General features: G+C 37.1%; 1 protein-coding gene across 1 annotated transcript in view; it reads left to right on the forward strand.

The window, feature by feature from the left end:
- The first annotated feature begins 590 nt into the window (after positions 1 to 590).
- The window catches only part of mgat4c (mgat4 family member C), a 403,556-nt gene continuing 390,609 nt past the window's right edge, over positions 591 to 13,537 (forward strand). Inside the window, exon 1 of the mRNA XM_030137383.1 lies at positions 591 to 847. The gene's annotated coding sequence lies outside the window, so the exon portion shown is untranslated. The remainder of the gene's footprint in view (positions 848 to 13,537) is intronic.

Here is a 13,537-nt window from a genome sequence, read left to right on the forward strand (position 1 = left end):
TTTCAAATAAACAACTTTGCGTTGTATTGTCATTTACAGTTTTTTTTAATGTTGCAATTTTACAACTTTTTGGTGTTAATTCTAGTCATTTTTTACAGTGTAGAGGAACATTTTTACATCTATTGTATAAATGTGCATAAACCAATATACATGTGGAATAACACTTTCTCATTTACCTCTAAAACATCAGCAAACCAGCACTTTTGTCATTTGTTTTCCACTTAATCTTATTAAAATACGTGACATTTAGCACATTTAATCTCTGAAGCAGATCATTTTTAAAAACAAACGAACAAACGAACAAAAAACCCTCGAATAAACCGTAGTCCAGTGTGACAGGTGGATCCCGGGCTCTGACCGTCCGTCCGTGCCACGCATGCACCGCTGGAGCGCACGACTCCCGTCGCACCGCCCTCCTGTCCGCCCGCTGCCGGGAGGAGCAGAGGAGGAGAGCAGAGAGGAGCGGAGCGGAGCGCAGCGGCAGGACTCCGGCTACCTTCAGGGATAGAGCGGCGATCTCGACGGTTACAAACGACCCTTGAAATTGTCAAAGTTTGTCTCCAGCCTGAACTGCACGCGGACACAAAGGCAGACACGCACACGCGGGGAAGCGGACCGCATCCGTCCGCCGCCGCAGACGGCTCCAGCGGCGCCTGCCGTGCATGCAGGGGCTTTGTCATCGGGATCGTGAAACGCGTCGGAGCCGGTGTCCGAGCTATTCTAACCGAGAGAAGACGCAAAGGCACACGGAGAAGGAGGAGAAAGCAGCCGTGTCCTGCATCCTCCGTACCCCCCCACCCCCGCTGACAGCTGCGTCCGGACCCCCGCCGCGTCCGCTGATGTGGAGGTGAGTGTGATGGGGTGGTTTGGGTTTTTTTGGGGGGGGATGTTGGCAGGCTTGACAGTGAGTTGAGGTGATGGTTGCTGTAGGAGTCACAGTTAAGGCCACGTGGGTAGACTGATAACTCCACCAACACCAGCATCAGCACCAGCATCAGCACCAGTATCACCATCAGCATCAGCACCAGCACCAGCAGCTCCTCCGTTCTGGTTCTTATCGTTCACAGATGGAGACCGAGTCATAAGTTTGTGCACATTTAAAAGCCCCCCCCCCCCCCATTGCACAGGCGTCACAGCATGTCTGATAAAATCACAAATGCAATAAGTCACACTCAGACAACACCAGTGTAATTTCTGTCCACCCCAGCAGCACAGTCACACAGAGTGGAGCTGATGTGAAGTGTGTCAGAACTGAATTCAGATTATTGTTGCTCCATTGAAGAAAACAAGGAAACAGCAGGAGATAGTGCTACTTGGGTATCTGTGAGATCTACAGCTCCAAAGTAACTGAACTTATAGGCTTAGATGGCACAGGGAACTCAAATACGACAGTTATACGGTGGTGATCATGATGTAGATTATTAATTATAAGACATTCAGGTATGAGTTTAACGCATGAGGATTTGCTGGATGTGTCAGTTTGTTGTTTTTTTGTGATGCATTCGGTAAATACCACTGGTCTGCATGTAAAAGTAGTTCAGCTTTACCAAAAAGAGCAGACAGGGTATTTTATTCATGACAGAATTACAGGTTTCACAGCACCTTTTTAGGGAAATAATGTGTTGTTGTACAGTTTGTATACCCTTAATTTGTTGCGGCTGAAACCTTTGGAAATCAGTATGATGAGGGAACACTTCAGAAGCTGATTCACTGACAATATGTATGTCATGATCATTTTTGCATGTTTTCTTCACAGCAACTAGTGTAATAAAGTTAATTATAGTTTTATTTTTTTGCTATTTAAGGTTACTTGAAGTTCCCTCGGGATCAATAAAGTATCTATCTATCTATCTATCTATCTATCTATCTATCTATCTATCTATCTATCTATCTATCTATCTATCTATCTATCTATCTATCTATCTATCTATCTATCTATCGAACTGAATTCCTATTATTGTTGCTCCATTGAAGACAACAAGGACACAGCAGGAGATAGTGCTACTTGAGTATCTGTGAGATCTGATATAACAGTTATGCGGTGGTTATCATTATGTAGATTATTAACCTTTTCATGCATGAATTATGAGAACCTTAGTCAAGATTTTTTTCCTGAGTGTTTTTATTCCTTTTTAGGCACGAAAAAACAATGCAATTGAATTTTTTTTTAATGAACCTATTTTTCATGGAGTTCCAAAAATATCCACTTAGCTGGACACCATGTGTTTGATTTTTGAAGCAAAGAACCATGTGTTTAAAATGCAATATCAGAAAGTGGTATAGTGTGTGAAAACTAGTAAATAAAAACAGTTTTAATGCAGCTAATGATGATGATATTTTCTCAAATTTTATCATATTTGCAATTTTTATGAGCAGTTGATTTACACTCAAACATGTCACTGCAGATCCGGTTTATCAAGAACAGCAAAGTTACAGTAATGGTATGAATGTTAGTGTATTATGGGATGGCGCATACAGTAAGTGTCCACTGTGTTGGCTGATATGGAACTAAAACAACAAAACCCATGAATATATAAGAGAACAGCTGGAGAAGAACTGTCCACTGTAGTGACCACTATGCATGAAAGGGTTAATTATAAGACCTTCAGGTATGAGTTTAACCCTTTCATGCACAGTGGTCACCACAGTGGACAGCTGTTCAAAGGTGTTCTCTTGTATATTCATGGGTTTTGTTGTTTTAGTTCCATATCAGCTTACACAGTGGACACTTATGCATCATCTCATAAACTGCATTTCATACCATTACTGTAACTTTGCTGTTCTAGATAAACCTTATCTGCACGAACATGTTTGAGTGTAAAAAATTGTGAATTGTTAGACAAAAAGTTTTTCTTTTTGCATATTATATCCATGCAGGTATGTTAAAATGTGAGAAAACATCAGATTATTAGCATTTATTTCATAGTTTTCTCACAGTATATGAGTAAATACATGTTTCTTTGCTTCTAACATTAAATACATGGTGTCCAGCTGAGTGGACATTTTGGTAACTCCATGAAAGAAAGGATCATAAAAAATCAGTCGCATAGTTTTTTTTTGTTTTGTTTTTTCATGCCTAAATGTTTAGAATACAATCTTGATTAAGGTTCTTAAAATTCATGCATGAAAGGGTTAATGCATGAGGATTTGCTGGACGTTTCAGGTTTTTTGTAATGCATTCAGCAAATGTCACTGGTCTACACATAAAATGCTTCCAGAATAAAAGTAGTTAAACTTTACCAAATTTGAGTCATTAATAAAGAAAAATTAAGTCAGAAGTGTTAGTTGGTTGGAGTTTCACAGATACAGTCTTGGGCCAAAATGTGAAATTCTGTGAATAAATAAGAGAATTAGTTTTATTTAATATTAATGCTTGTGTCAGAGCTACCAGATCAACCTCAAAACATTCACTTTTCAGGTTCTTTCTAGTGGAATATTTATACATCTATTGTATAAATGCACATAAATCAACATGTATATTATATATATATATTGAAAACATGAACTAACCAGCACTAGTCATTTGTTTTCTGATTCAGATTGAGCACATTTATGTCTTTGGCAGATATTATCTAAGAAACTGTAGAGCGGCGTATTTATAAATGACCTGTTGGGGCTGTTTGTACCTGAATGTGTTTTTAGCCGTAATAAAACAACAAGTAATAGAGATGTGCATCTGCAAACCTTCAGCCTTAAAAGACAGATAATCCACAAAAATGATGACTTCTTAACCTGTTGGGTCTGATCTCAGTAGGGGTGGGGATCAGACGTTCTTCACAGTAACTATGTTTTCACAACAGAGAAGTTCTGTGATATTTGATGGACTGTAAGATAAACCAGACAGTCGGTGGAAACTGCTCCAGTGACTGTTTTACCCATTTGGGAATGTGTGAGTGTGTGCACCCATACCTGTTAAAAGGGAAAAAGCAGGAGGTATGTATTTTTTTACCTGCATCGTGGTGTTAGTTTCAAAGAATCTGCCGACTCAAAGTTCAAGGTTCAAGGTTCCTTTATTTGTACCCGTGGGTAGATTTGTTTTGCAGACGAGGTGATTGCTTTTGGCATCACAACAAAATATACATTGAACCTGTTAGGCAGGTACTTGATTGAGCTTACGGACAGGATGAAAAGTGCTCAGTGTTCCACCATTCATCAGTATAGCAGCATGGATAAGTAAAAGCATAAAATAAATGAATAAGATCAAATAAATAAAAACAAGATGCAATAAAACACAATAAAAACCCAGAGAAGATAAAAACAGTCTGGGATAAAAATCAGGATAAGAACATAAAATTAAAAAATTTGAAGTCACATTAATAATAAATAGAGAAAAGAAATAGAATATATCACTAAAATAAGTTAATAAAGTGCAATGTCACTATTTCTTATTGAACTCAGTGACGGCGACAGGAACAAAGCTGTTTTTATAACGCTGTGTTCTGACTGATATGAGGGGATATAGAGAGAAGTTCACAGAGTCTTAGCTTGAGTATTTTATTTTCTATCTCAGTTCCATATGTGTGTGCCGTCATAGTACTGCCTCTAGTGACTTACATTAGCAAAGGAGTCCAATTAGAAAACCTGCATGTTTTAATACTCATACTGATATTTTGCAACAGTATGATCCAATGTATTCCCGACTCATACTGACATTTTGTTCCAGTTAATTCTCCGTAACAGACTTGCTTTGTTCTCTGAATATAACAAGAACAGCAATCAACACGTCTGAATAACAACAGAGCTGCAGTTTTGTTTTTTTTTTTTTTTTTAGATCTTTTTCAACTCAAAAACACAAACAACTTCTTTCCAGAAAGGCTTCTTGAGTGTTGAAGATGAAATGGATAAATGATTTCACTCTGTTAGTGTTGAATGCAGACAGTAACAGTAACGCATCACCAAAGGCACGCATTGTCCTTAAAGTCGCTGAAGTATTGCATCATGTGCCGGAGCTGCTCATGTCCTGCAGTGCGAGTGACAGCTCCATGGCTCATCTGAAAGGCTTGTAGCAAAACAGCAGCTCATTACAAGTGCAGTGCCTTGGGCTTCCTGTGGCAGGAGGCTGCTGGCTCATTAGGGGTCACCGAGGGGCGAGTCTCCCACTATGAGCCTCAGCTTGTTACCAGAGCACTCGGAGAAACCACTGTTAATTGGAATGAATTCATTTTCAGTGACAGATTTGAAAAGAAACACGTGAAAACTGTCAGTAAAACTGTTGCTCTGTGCAAAACTGGGACTTTGTCAGTTAAAAATAGTTTTATATCGCAGCATGACCCTTCAAAGTCACTGCTCTAATCCCAAAACAGGCATTAATTGGACACCTCGTCCGTCCCCAAATTCACCATTTGTCTGAAAGAGCAGTAGCATGACAGACATTAAAAAACAGAACACAAGAGCAAACAATAAACTAGAAGAAGAAGAAATAAATTAGAAGTATAAAAACAGACCTGAAAAAAAAAAAAAGAAAAAAAAAATATCATTAAACTATAATGCAGGGCTCTCAAACTCATGTTCTTTCAGGGGCCACATTCAGCCCGATTTGATCCCAAGTGGGTCGGACCAGTAAAATAAGAGCATAATAACCTATAAATAATGACAACTCCAAATTTTTGTCTTTGTTTTAATGCAAAAAAACCCAATTAAATTATGAAAATACTTACTTTTAGAGACTATCCAAATTAAAAATAATGTGAATAACCTAAAAAAAAAGAAATTTCTTAAGAAATATAAGTGCAATTTTAGCAATATTATGCCTTAACTTATCATTTATACATGCACATTATGGATTGGATTTACAAAGACACTAAACACTTAGTAACAGGCAGAATATTGTTAAAATTGTGCTGAATTTTCTTTAGGCATTTCAGGTTGTTTGTTCAGGTTATTCACATTTTATTGTTACGGGATAGCTTGTAAATGCAAATATTTTCATAATTTAATGTTATTTTTTACACTAAAACAAAGACAAAAATTTGAAGCTGTCATTATATATAGGCATAATGTAATATTCTTTTTCTCACATCAAACTGAGAAGAAAATCTGGAGTCATTATTTTTTGTAGGTTATTATGCTATTATTTGACTGTAGATCATATTGGTCTGTATGTGGAACCTGAACTAAAATGAATTCCACAGCTTTGATTGTGGAATTTTTGCACTTTACAAATTCATCTCACGGGCCGGAACCTTTGGCGGGCCACATTTGGCATGTTTGAGACCCCTGCTGTAAGGTGCCAAAATAACACAAAGATAATAGACTGATAACTGTCTGAATGTGAACATTCCTAATTATTCCCCAAACCGAGGAGGTTCTGTTTTACTGTTGTCATTTTGCTCCTTGTTTTGACTGTTTGACTAATTGGACTAATTTTGGAAGGATAAGGCGAGGTTCAAGGAGGAACTCACTACGTTTCAGAGCAGACAGCGTATTTTATTTATGACAGACATACATGTTTTCATAGCACCTGTTTAGGTAAATAATGTGTTGTACGACAGTTTGTATACCCTTAACCTCCTCAGACCCAGCTATGGGTTTTCTGTCCACATTTGTGGACAAGAGTTTCACCACTTTATACAAAAAAAGAAAAGAAAACTGTCCACCACAAAGGACATTCCATAACAATTTTAAAAACTGCATTTGAAAAAACTGTTGCATCATGGTGTTTCCAGTATAGGCACTTATTTAATAAGAAAACAAAAAAAATCTTGTACTTTGCTGACATGTCCTGGGCCTTAGGAGGTTAATTTGTTTCAGCTGAAACCTTTGGAAATCAGTGTGATGAGGAAACACTTTAGGAGCTGATTAACTGACAGTATAGGTCATGTCCATTTTTGCATGTTTTCCTCACAGCAACTAGTGTAATAAAGTTAATTATGGTTTTGTTTTCTTGCCATTTAAGGTGATTGGTGAAAATAAAGAGGGTAGCAATTCCAATCCCCATGTAAGAATATGTAAGTGTGTGTGTGTGTGTGTGTGTGTGTGTGTGTGTGTGTGTTATGACGTGGCTTAAAAGTCTCAAAAAAATGTACATTGTTATTTGAAATGGGACAGACTGTAATTATGTTCCTTTTGACTAAAAAACCTGCCACATCAAATTTGAGTCCATTTCCACTATATTTAATGGTGCTGCAGTTGGACATTATTTTGGTTCTGCGGATACTTGTGAACGCAATGGATGTTGTTTGATCCTTTTTTACTACAAGAGTACACAATAACTGTATTAGCCAGTGTAAACCACTGGTGTGGATCTGTGGTGGGCTGTGGGAGATCTGTGGAGATGAAGCAGTAGCAGTAATGATCCAGCACCGTCCTGGAGCAGAGGAGCCCCTTATATGGGGCTCTGATTCAGATCTGCTTCAGGTGTGGTACCAGCAGGTGAGCAGTTTAAGATGATGAAACATGAGAAGAAAGGAGTTTTGAGATTCACTCCGTTTGCACTGAAAGTGTACATCAGGTGCTGGTTTGAGTCATCATTACTAACACATGTACCTCTGAAGCATCTGCAGTCGCTGCAAAAGCTGGTGTCCTATGATGACCCAGAAATATCCAGTGGCTTTCCTGAGACACATGCAGTATTTGTCAGAAGAGCTTGTAGGACTCGGTTTGTTTGACAGGGTGAAGTGTCATAAGGTCTATACAGTTTGCTTTATATAAACTAAGCTTGTGCGGCACCACTTAAACAAATAGTACTGTTGTAACATTTTCTACATTTTATAAAACATGTTTTTTCATAATTTGGAACATTTTTTGGGGGTGACCCATAAATAAATCCAAAGTAGATTTTGAAGACACATCCAAATAATTAAATAAATAAATAAATAAATAAATAAATAAACCACATTTGCATTAAAAAAGAAAAAAAGAAAAAAGAGAGATTCAGTGTTCCTTGGCATTAATTGCACAAGTCTGTAATCTCTAACCCAGTGTTTTTCAACCTTGGGGTCAGGACCCCATGTGGGGTCGCCTGGAATTCAAATGCGGTCGCCTGAAATTTCTCGTAATTGATTAAAAAAAATTAAAAAATAAAAACTTACTAATAAAAAATATATGGTGAGTTGAGAGAGACAATCACAATACACAAAAGACATGACAAACTCTGAAACTGAAGCTCTTTCATAATTCATAGTTTGAGTTCTTGTTTGTTCAGTATTAATTATCCTCCTTGTAAATCACAGCTGGACTGACGTACATATCCTGACCAAGGAAAATCCAATTCTAACTTTGTGCAGTAATCTACACCTGGCTTTTCTTCCTCTGTTCATAATGATATACATTATATAGACTAAATGTTGTCTAAAATTAACGTTTATTTGCAACATAGTACAGCAAACTATTACATGCTCAAAATCAAATTAATTTTAGCAAAAAAAAAAAAAAGTCTCCATTTTGAATGTCTGGGGTCACCAGTAATTTAAGACGTTAAAATGGGGTCATGAGTGAAAAAAGGTTGGGATCCACTGCTCTAACCCCAAACCTGACCCACAAGTAACCCGCTTTGCATCACTAACACACGGCACCAAACACACCCCCATTTAATATCTGGATGGACCTGTCCATAGACACACTACAGCGGTGGAAAATATAAGGTTCTAATTTGTCCGACAGTATGAATTTGGAAAATGTAAAAATTAGACTAAAATTATTAAGAGTCAAAGGTGTCACACTTGTTTTAGTTCAGGTTCCACATTCAGCCCAATTGTGATCTCAAGTAAAATAATAACATAATAAACTATAAATAATGACTCCAAATTTAAATCAAAATTCCATTGTAATGAAGGTGAAGTTAAGCTACCTACAGAAAAACAGCGCACTTTATCCTTTGCTGCCCTTCTGGCTAGACGAGCGGTCCTGTTTAGGTGGAGGAGGCTTTCCCTCCCACTCATGCACAGTGGGTAGAAGACATTCTGTCCTGCTTAAGACTGGAGAAAATTAGATACTCACTTCAGCAATCAAATGGGAAATTCCAGAAAGTGTGGAGTCCCTTCCTAAAAACATTCCAGACCCTGTAAATGCTTGACTTTTAGGTGCAGTTTAACAATGCTGCTTACTCCGTACTCACTCTTTGCGCAGGTTTCTATCGTGACAGTGATCCCTTATTATTTCTACTGCTACTTCTACTTCTACTTCTACTTTTTTTTTTTTTTTTAATGGTGCTAGCTGCGTTTAATTTACACCCATGCTTACTTAAGAGTTCTTTAATGACTATTCAGCACTGCACTTGAATTATATTGAGAAAACTTCACTAAAAAGATATTGATAAAAAAAAAAAAAATTCCATTGTAAAACGTCTGTATTGGATCGGTATCAACAAAAGTAATCCCCCCCAAAAATTGGATCGGATCAGAAACAAAAAAATCCAGATCTGGACATTACTAATATCATTACCAAAACCTGAAAAAGGAAAATGAATGGAAGAACTGATAAATGATTCCATTTAACAGTATGCCGATGACCTTCTGTTAATAATAATAATAATAATAATAATAATAATAATAATAATAATAATAATACATCAGTGTTAAAGGAGTTGCAGGACATGCAGATGATGTACAGGATGAAGACGTAGGTCTGTCATGCAGAACAGTTCAGAACACAGCCAAAACTGCAGCAGGAGAACAAAAGCAACCAAACCAAGAGTACAATACAACAACAGCAAAAACATGAACCTTTCAGGTGTAAAAACACACTTAGATAACACCCAGATGGTTGACTGACAGCCTTGGCGTCTCAAATCATGCACCTTCTAAAAGCTGCGAATTTCGAGGATCTACAGTATTTTTTTTACATGCGGACATGCAACACACACTGAAATTAACCCTCTGCCTTCAACCCATCACTTACTGAACATGCAGGAACACACCACACACTGCAGATCAGCGCTAGGGGAACAAATGAGGGGTTAAGTGCCTTGCTCAAGGGCAAATCAGCTGTTGGTCTGGGGAATTGAAGCGGCAACTGTTTGATCACAAGCCTCTTTGCCAGCCTTCCCTCAGCTGCCTCAGTAATTACTGAATGAGGTTTGAATGCCAAGTGAGAAATATCACCTCGTAAGATGCATTAAACATTAAAACAGTTGTTTTAGCTGCAGATGAAGTGTTTTAGACTCTGGTGAAACATTTTTCAGTTCAGTTCAGTTAATTTCTGTATATGCGACAAAACAGACAAAATAATCCGACTGAAGGCCTTAGAAATAAAACAGATTGCAAGAAAACATGACACAGGGTCCACTGCTCTGCCTTGGCGGGGGTCTGGGCTCTCTGAGTGCTTTTCTAGTTGTACTTGTAATTTTATTTTTTTTACGTGTAAAAATTTTAGTGTTTACACAGGGAAGTTTTGTGATATAGTGTTAAATCCTGTTCTGATCAAATAAAAATTTGTTTAGTATTTGTGCATATTTCTGGTACAATGACATTTTTCCAGGAAATAATCTCTTAGAAGAAGAAACAAAACAAACAAAACTAGAAGCGCTCGGACAGCACAGACCTCCGCCAAGGCAGATCAGTGGACAACCCCCCCCCCCCCCCCGATCACCACCAAAATTTAATCATTTGTTCCTTGTGTCAGTATCAACATGTCCTGAAATTTTCATCCAAATCCGTCCATAACTTTTTGACTTATCTTGCACACGGACAGACAAACAGACAGACAAACCAGCGCTGGCAAAAACATGACTTCCTTGGTGGAGGTAAACGTAGCCTTGTTAACAGCATCGTGATATATCGTGATATATTGTATCGTGTTCCTAGTATTTTTATTTGTTTCGTATTGCCAGATTCTTGCCGATACACAGCCCTGTTTAGAGCTGAGATGAGTCCACGTCTGATAAATGAACAAACTCACTGGTGTCGTGGATTCCAGTGGACTGTAATAGGAACTAACCCCAACCCTGTTAACTGTAGACCACCGGAGAAGACCAGGGTTAGGAAAGGTGCAACAGATAGAGTCATGTGACTCATGAACTGCTGCACAAAGACAATTTAAACCCAATCCATCAGCTTTATGACACTGAAAAGACAGTAAAAGGGAAAGAGGGCTGAGGTCTGTTCAGGGAGCGTTTCTGTTTGTTGTTGTTTTTCTTTATCATTTTTGATGGTATGGCACTTAATATTTTATGGCACTTTAACAGTTGGTCTGTTTATTTTGGACCAAGGATATTTATTTATCACTATACTGCTCTTCTGGAATGTACTTGAAAATACAGTTTATTTACAAAACAAACATGTTTAATAGATTATATAAGTGATAAACAGGATTTGGTTGTTTAAACGTATGTATGTGTCTATTCATTGATTTAGTCATCTTCCCAAATCTGTTTAAATTGGAAAATGTTCTTTCTGGTGTCAAATATTGATAGGTAATTAAAATACAATGAATTACAATGAATTGATTATAAGGTCAATAATCAATTAGATTAATAAATTTAAGTGAGTGCCACCATTAATATACGACAACACAAATGAATACACAGTAAAATTAACTATTAAATAAAGTGAGCAACAACAGCAATTAAACAAAACATAACAAACCAACACAAACAAACTTCACTTCAGTGCTGGTGTTAATATTTATAAAGAAAAATAAAACTAACAAGGAAATTGGCCCCTTTTTTCAGCTGCATGTCATGGTTTATAAATGGCTCTATATGACACTTCCGTATATGTCATACTGCTGACGGCTGAGAGGGATTTCTATTCTTTGAGTCTATGTTTGTTAGTTTGTTTTTTTAAGAAAGTCATATATTTTACTTCTAAGTTTAGTGACGTTTATTAGCATCGTAATTTAATTTCAATGAAATAGCTGCCAGTTATGCTAATGCTAACACTAATAAAAGACCTATAAATCTTAGTTCTCTGTAGATATTTTAACCCATGAAGACCCAGTGTTACTTTTCCAGCAGTTCCCAAATGAATTTTTCTCTCTATTTAACCTTTCTTTAGCAATTTATCACCATTTATTATATTATTATCCTCTATATTTTGCATTTCATCAATAAAAATCATGTATTTTCCTACATTCAATTCACTGATCATGTAGATGTTCATAAAAGCTCAGGTTAAAGTTAATTGTCATAATATCAGAAACAGAGAAAAATGAAGAAAATGTGATTTTTTTCAACAAAATCTCTCATTAACTGAACATAAACCCAGTGTCTCCATACACTGTCATTGAGCCAACTCCATGGGTTTCACTGGTGAATCAATGTTGTAGAAGATGACGGTGTTTCCACGTTCACTACGGAGCCTCTGAACGTCCAAATGGGTCATATCTGATGACCATGAAAAGATGACAAACTGTATTTTACACCAATTATTTATGTGAATTGATAGGTTTAATGGTTCAGAAGTTATCAAACATTTTATATTGGTAGATGATTTTGGTCACCAGTGGTTGTTTGGGTCTTTATGGGTTAATGTAGAAAATACATAGTGTCTTTAAAACATTAATTGGAATGGGATACTTTGCAATTTCTATGAAAATGAGAGGAAACTAAACTGGAACTCTCTTGTTAAAATGACATTTCTTTTCATGCATAGGATACCCCGTACTGTAGAGACTAGGGATGTAAAGATTACCGGTATAACGATAAACCGTGGTAAAATTGCAGACGGTTAGTATTACTGTTTAAACCAGGGGTGGGCAATTAAGTTTCCGATGGGGCCACATGAGAAACTTTGACAGTTGTTAAGGGCCGGATCAATACACTTGCAGCTCTCCTAAATACAGGGGTTGGACAAAATAATGGAAACACCTTCACCTCAAGATGATAATGCCCCAATCCATACAGCTAGAATTGTTAAAGAATGGCATGAGGAACATTCTAATGAAGTTGAGCATCTCGTATGGCCGGCACAGTCCCCAGACCTCAACATTATTGAGCATTTATGGTCAGTTTTAGAGATTCAAGTAAGACGTCGATTTCCACCGCCATCGTCTCTAAAAGAGTTGGAGGGTATTCTAACTGAAGAATGGCTTCAAATTCCTTTGGAAAAAATTCACAAGTTGTATGAATCAATACCTCGGAGAATTGAGGCTGTAATTGCCGCAAAAGGCGGACCTACACCATATTAAATGATATTTTGTTGATTTTTTTAAGGTGTTTCCATTATTTTGTCCAACCCCTGTATCTCTCTCTATCTATATATATACTTTACTATAATACAAAAACAGTAAATGCAACAACACAATAATAAAATGAAAATGTGGAGCACAGAATACAACTATTTAATGAATATTCACAAAAAACTTTTGAAAATGTGCAAAACCAGCTCCACATTAACTTTACATGAAAAACTATACATGCATCCAGCTTTGTTTGCATATCACAGTTCCTTTTTGTTTTCTTTACCTCTGACTTCAGAAAAGAAATACTTGCAAGTCCATGTCTTGTTAAAAAGTCTGCATTCGGAATTAATCTTTCTTTTTTTTTTTTTTTTTTTTTTTTGCCATTAGCTGACATCTTCATGGGCTGAAACTGACCAACAAACCAATCAGTGCAAAAGCCTTATGCAAGTACAGAAAGTGTGTGTGAAAAAACAGTATC

The sequence above is a fragment of the Sphaeramia orbicularis genome, chromosome 6, assembly GCF_902148855.1.
Source record: "Sphaeramia orbicularis chromosome 6, fSphaOr1.1, whole genome shotgun sequence".
Classification (NCBI taxonomy): Eukaryota; Metazoa; Chordata; class Actinopteri; order Kurtiformes; family Apogonidae; genus Sphaeramia; species Sphaeramia orbicularis.